The sequence below is a fragment of the Alligator sinensis genome, unplaced genomic scaffold, assembly GCF_000455745.1.
Source record: "Alligator sinensis unplaced genomic scaffold, ASM45574v1 scaffold433_1, whole genome shotgun sequence".
NCBI classification, from domain to species: Eukaryota; Metazoa; Chordata; order Crocodylia; family Alligatoridae; genus Alligator; species Alligator sinensis.
The window spans coordinates 1,066,616-1,073,096 of record NW_005842502.1 but is presented as its reverse complement, the minus strand read 5'-3'; positions in this window follow the sequence as shown (position 1 = coordinate 1,073,096).

Genomic DNA, 6,481 nt, shown 5'->3' with positions numbered 1-6,481 from the left:
GGCTTGGTGGAGCTGGGGAAGCTGCAGGGTCAGAAACCTGCAGAGGGACACCCCTGTCTGTGGGTGGATGTGCTGGGAGGGGGAGAGGGACTGGGCTGAGAGAACAAACCAGCATGAGTGTGTGAGGGGACACCTAATGAATAGTGTTTGCAGGTAGTGTATTTCCAGAAGGAAACAAAAGGGAGCCTATTGCCTATAGCGGCTCAGAGCTCTGTTTCGTTGTGTTGCCAGGAAGGGCTAAAGGAGTCCATTTTCCCTGGAGCAACAGAAGCCTCGCCTCCACCATCTAGTGGTGAATCATAGTTATAGCTGTGTTGCCATTTATTGTTATGGGAAGTGGATTGTGACCAGAAGGAAATCAATTGGGTTATGGGGGGGAAACTGTTTTAAAGGGTTATAACAAGGTGAATTTAATTACTGAGGTTGTTTAACACAAGTGGGATCTCCCAGTGTGCTGGAATTATCGACCTAATATTGTAGTTATAAATTTTATCTGAATTGTTAGTTTTATTATTAAACACTGTTATTATATTTTTGTTTGTTTATTTTTCTGTATATAAGTTGGTTGTCTATAATAAAGAATAACATGTTCATCGGGTTCAGAGTCAATTCCTGGGCGGTGAGGGTGAGGGACATCCATCTCCATGGGACGCCTTAGTCAGTAGATCTACCTGAGGGGCTCCCAGGCCTACTGGCACCCGGAGGAGCCAAAATCCAGCACATCACCCAGCCTGGCATGCCAGCATGGGCTACACACAGATCACAGTGGAGTTAGCTAACACCCTCTCTGTGTGGAGACACCTGCAGTTCTGTCACTGAGACATCTGGGCCACACTGGAAAAGAAAGACAAAATAGACATCCTTTCCATCTGGCTTTACCTCCCTGCACAGTGGTCTGACAGGATCCTGATAATGCAGCCCTTGATTTATCAAAGGGCTCAATGGACACCTCACTGGCAGTGCTTATGTCACTCAGTGGTCCAGCAGCCTCATGGTACTTGGCCCAGAACTGAGGTGTTTAGTCCAAATCCCACTCAAGCCATCCTGTAAGGGGAGAGCCATATTCTTATGCATGTCTCCATTCTCATGGGGAAAGGAAGTCCTGAAATGAGACAGCTGAACAGACTTCAACAGAACCTTTCTAAAGGCTGCTTTTTTTAAGCCTATGTATTTTCAGTTGGTTTGCTTTTGGGTTTTTGTCCTTGGCATGTACATATTTATCTATTGTTTGAGCCATTAATCAAAAGTTGAGAGCTGAATTAACTGATCCTCAGGCATTTTGAAGATACCATTTTTGGAGTGCACTGTTGTGTCTCCTCTAAAATGTTGCTCTACGTTTTAGCTTTTTGGTCAGCAGCGATTTCAGAGCAAGGCATCAATCTGATAAAAGGTTAACAGAGGGAAAAAATGCAATTGTTTGCTGAAGTAAATTACAAGCCCCGGTGACTGTGAATGAAGCAGAAGAAGAAGGGAGAGGTCTAAACAGAGTGATTTGTTGCAAATGCCGTGTGACTGCCTGTGTCCTTCCAGCTGCCTGATTGTCACCGTGTCACTATGGATTTCTGCCATGTCAGGAAATATGGGCGTATGTCTGTTGAGAGCACAGGGGAGGATGGTGTGGCATAAAGGCTCTGTCAGCATTATAGTGGGCTGAACACTTTGCTCAGGAGTGAACCAGTCAGGGTCAGTTCTAGTAAGTGACAGTTAAACCTCCCCACTCACCTCTCCATTGTGCATTCAGCATATGCCACCTACTGAGCAGAGAAAGCATTCTTACAGCATACAGTTAGTAGGACTGCGTGTTATCTCTCTCCCTCTGTAAAGTCAGCTGCCATAATTACTGAAGTCAACTATGCAGACTGAAGGGGAGAGAAGACTTAAAACTGACAAACATGAGAAACATCCTAAAATAACTTTTCTGTGTACAACAAAGTTTGGGATGTCATGGTTAGAAATGATCAGAATATATTTACTTGGCCAGTAGAAATTATCCCTCCTTAGAAACTAAGCTTCTATTTTACCACTACATTGTTGCAAGAAATTGGATCTTAAACCTGTTACCAATCCAACATATATATTGCCTGTGTAATATTTGGAGGAGAAATTCCACTTTTGGGAGAAATAGAATAATTCTTGTGGAAGGTGTGTGTGTTTTTAGCACTACCTTAGCAAGTGAAGCAGTAACATGCACACAGTAACTGCAACTGCTCATGTAACTCTAACCACTCTATGCAAGCACACACATTTGACTGTGCCTACACAATGAAAGCATGGGAGGGAGGAATAATATTTTCCTTTTACTCAGACAGAAACTCTCAGTATCTGTGGGTGTGTAGTGCGCATCCAACACCACCATCTGGATGGTACTGACAGCATACTGGCATTCTTTGCATTATAAATAGCATTGGCTTCTGCAGGTGTGTTAACATCAGCAAAAAAGTACTTAGCTGGAACAAAGGTATTGAGATTGGGGGAGGCCAAGGAGTTAAATAAAAAAAGATGGGGCTTTCTGTCCTTTAGGTACTGTTGTGGTTCTCCCTTCTTCGACCACATGGGGAGGGAGAGCTGGGAAAGCTGACATAGATTATACTGTGCTGAGATAACAGTGGAGCCGAAATCCTTTTTTAAAGGCGAGGTTGCATTAGTGAGGAATCTGGCCAGGATGAAGTCATTTTTGTTGTCTTCGTAAAGGTATGTTTGTGTGTCTACTGTGTCTAATAATTGGTGAAGATCTCCAGAATGACTAGAGGCTTAATTCAGCTGAACCTCTACCAATTCTGAAGCTGGCTGGCTCGTCAAACCTTTTGTGACAGTTCTCCTACTGTGTCTTTTATCCAGTCCTGGACTCAGTCTCTCCCAATGACCTCTGACTCACTGTGACTGAGGCTCCAGAATCCCTAATTACAGCCCAAAGCTCCTTGTTTCAGGAGGGAAGGAAAAGGAAAGTACATGTTTAAAAACTGTATCTGCTTCTTGAATATTTTCCGTGAAAACTGTGCATGGAATTTATAGCTTCCTCATATGATTTTGACTACTTTTAGTGCATAAGTTTTCATTAGAAAATGTATTCAATAAAAATTTGATGTAGAATTGTAGCTCAGCAGAATCTTTTTAAGAATTCTAGCTCTGGAATATTTATCTTGTATCTAGCTTCAGTTTTAGTGCTTATTTCTTGTGCAGGTACCCTCATTAGCCTGTTAACCAGTGTATGAAGAGGTAAGTCTTCAACTTCTGACTCATACTGAATCTCTGTCTGCTTCATGGAGCTGCCATGAAGTTCTTCTTCAGTCACTGGGAATGAAGCTTCCAATGCAAAATACAGCTCCATAGAGAATTGCTATAGTTTTGTTACCAAGCAAATCAGTACTTTGTATTAATGAAGAGACCAGAGGTCTTAAGGCTCACTTGAGCTGAGTGAATTAGGACTCTAATATGTAAAATGTTATCGAGTTGGTGGGCAGTGCTGTAGCTGACAAGGAGATGGTGCACTTGATTTATATTAAGTTTTGATGTCTATTGAGAGACAGAAATAAATTACAGAATTTTAATAGGGAAAGTATAATAAATTTTGATTTATTATCCTCTGATGCTTCCATTTGCTTAGTGTGCAAAACAAAACCATATCAGGAAGGAAGCTGAAATAGTTGGGATAAAAATTCACTGTCTAAAGCCCAGAGCTATGAGCCCCTGAAAAGCTGGTCCTTGTAGCGAAGAAAGCAAGTGTTTATGCCAACATTGGCTTCTAACTTCCCATGCACAGGACAGAGCCTGACCATGAACCATCCTTCCTCTCATCAAGGTGACAGGATGAGGTGCCCCTGCTTCTGTAAATAAATAATTGCATATCTTTTGTTCTCCCCTAGCTGTTGTGTTTGCTTTCACTGAGTCACATAGGCCAGTTTTTCCTGAATTGAAGTCAGGAAGAACTTAGTGACTCAGAAATCCAAGTATTGAAAATAGGTGAGTTTTGAAAATGTTAACCTTAACCAGGGGCTGGTACAGGGCTGCCTCACAGGGCAGGCTTTGTGACCAGCATCATTTTGAAGATGGGAAATGCTCTGTCAGAGCTGCAGTAGTCTGGACTTAAATCCTGCAGGAAGATACCAGGGTATGCGGCAGTGTGGAAAATCTGCAGTAGCTGCCATATTTATGTTCCAAGATGCAAATGAATAATATCAAGACAGCAGCCTCAGTAATCTTTATTTTATGAAATTTCATTTGTTTTATGCTGTTCCCACATTTTGAAAGGGTTTTTTTACTTCTGAAGATTTTGATACTGCTGCAGTAAATTGATGAGGAGGGTACTAGAGGTGCTGGGAGCTCGGCTGTAGGGGCGTTTGATACCTAAGAAGAAATAGGAGACAGTCTGGAGTTGGGAGACAAGCAGTTTTATCTGGAATCATCTACTAGATTTCTAATATTATAAAAGCCTTTGTCTGTCTGTCTGTCCATCTATAACACTTTATTTGCACTCTGATTGGCTGATAGAAACAACCAATCAGAGTGCAAATAAGCATTCGGAAAGGAGGTGATAGCGCAGTGGAGCACTGCCATGGTGGTGGGGACACAGGGGACAGAGTGAGAGGGGAAGCAGTGGGCGTGAGCCAATGCGGGGGATGAAAGGATGGGAAGAGCAGGCCCAGCCCCAAAACGGCAGCAGAAACTGTGGGGGGGTGACAAACCCAACCTGGCCTGAACAGAGGGAACAGGGTCAGGCCTGAATTGGGGGAGGGGGGGGAGCCGGATGAGGGAAGCAGGGGCGCAGGGCCAGATGCTGGGCTCTGTCCTCACCAGTCCCCCAGGTGGGGGTGTGGGGAGTGGCCCTGGCCCCAAAGTGGCGGGGATGAGGGTGGAGGGAGTGAGCTTGGCCCTGGGCCTCTGTCGCCACCCCCCACCCCGGCAGGTGACTGAGCGGACAGGCCAGCAGCACTGGCCCTAACCCTACCTGTGGCAAGGCCAGCACTGCTGGCCCTGGGCCCCTGATCCTGCAGGTGGTGGCAATGGAGCAGACGGAGAGGGGTGGGGCCAGCAGCACTGGCCCCATCCTCCTTGTTCCCTGCAGGCCATGAAAACGGAGAGGACAGGGGGTAAGGCCAGCACTGCTGGCCATGAGCCCCCCGGCCCTGCATGCAGCGGCAACGGAGAGGATATGGGGATGAGGTCAGCAGACATGGGGAGGGGTGTGGCGTGGCTCTGGTCCTAGCCCCGAACCCAGCCCCGACCCCAAAGCAGCGGGGGGTGGCAGGAAAGAGGGGGAGCGGGACCAGACGCACGCCACTGTCCCCAGCCACCCTCCCTCCCACCCCTGTCATTCTTGATGGCCAGTTGGCTAGTGAGCAGCAATAACTGCTGAACTGGGATGGTTCACTCCTGCTGTTTTTACACGTGCTTCAAGGGGAGGTGGGGAGAGCGCTTTAATTAGAGCAGCTTAGTGAGCCGCTTTAATTAAAACACCCTCAGCATCTTGTATATTAGCATCCCCATGCTTCAAAATGGTGGATTCAATGGACTGAGTATGCTGCGACATGCTGTAATTCCAGCATGTTAGAACAGCCTCCCTACATGTCTACAAGCACCTTATTATTTCAAGCTCCCTGCAGATGCAGGAGACAACACTACATTGGTTTATACTAGGATCACTCAAACCCTGGCTCGTGGGCCAGATCTGGGACTCCCCATGGATCTCTGGGGAGCTGGGCAAGCTGTGGCCTTGCGTACTAGATTGAGCATGGGGGGTGGCACAGGGCCTGATCCTGGCAATCAGGAGCAGCATGAAGGCTGATCCTGGCCAGGCAGGGCTGGGCAGAGGTGGCACAGAGCCTAATCTCAGAACACAGGGAATGGTGTTGAGCCTGATCCGACCCATGGACTAGCCCTACACCATTCATGTGTTCCACATGGCCCAAACTGTGAGCACCACTGGTTTATGCCCAACTCACTTTTGAGGGAGTTTTCATAACCATAAAGACTGGATAGCTGAATATTTCAGTAAAAGATTTAGGGAATGTGATTGTATGGCCAGGAATGGATTTCATGTCAAGGAATGTATAAGAAATACACAGTATTTAGAGTTACCTAGCAATGCAAATTAATACTTCATATTCTGGGGAAGAAGAAGCCCATCACCAGAAAGCTCCAGTGGAAAGAGGGGGGAGGGGGGGAGGTAGTGGCAGTGGTTGCCACATGCAAGCACCCCCCTCCCCCTTTGCAGCTGGCCAGCCTTAAATTCCAATTAATGGAATATTCCGGATAGTAGAACACCGGTTAACACAGCTTCTACTGTATATTATAGAGCTGCTTCTTTATTTATCATGGTAAAGTGGCATGGGTTGTTTGAGGAAATGTTTCTTCAGGCACAGGGATAATATGCAGTTTGTGAACACAAGCTGCTGCCCCCTGGATACATCGTCCTTTTAAACAAACTACTAAATGAAAATGTGTCTTGAAAGATAGCTCCTGGCCCCTGCACACAGACAGATTT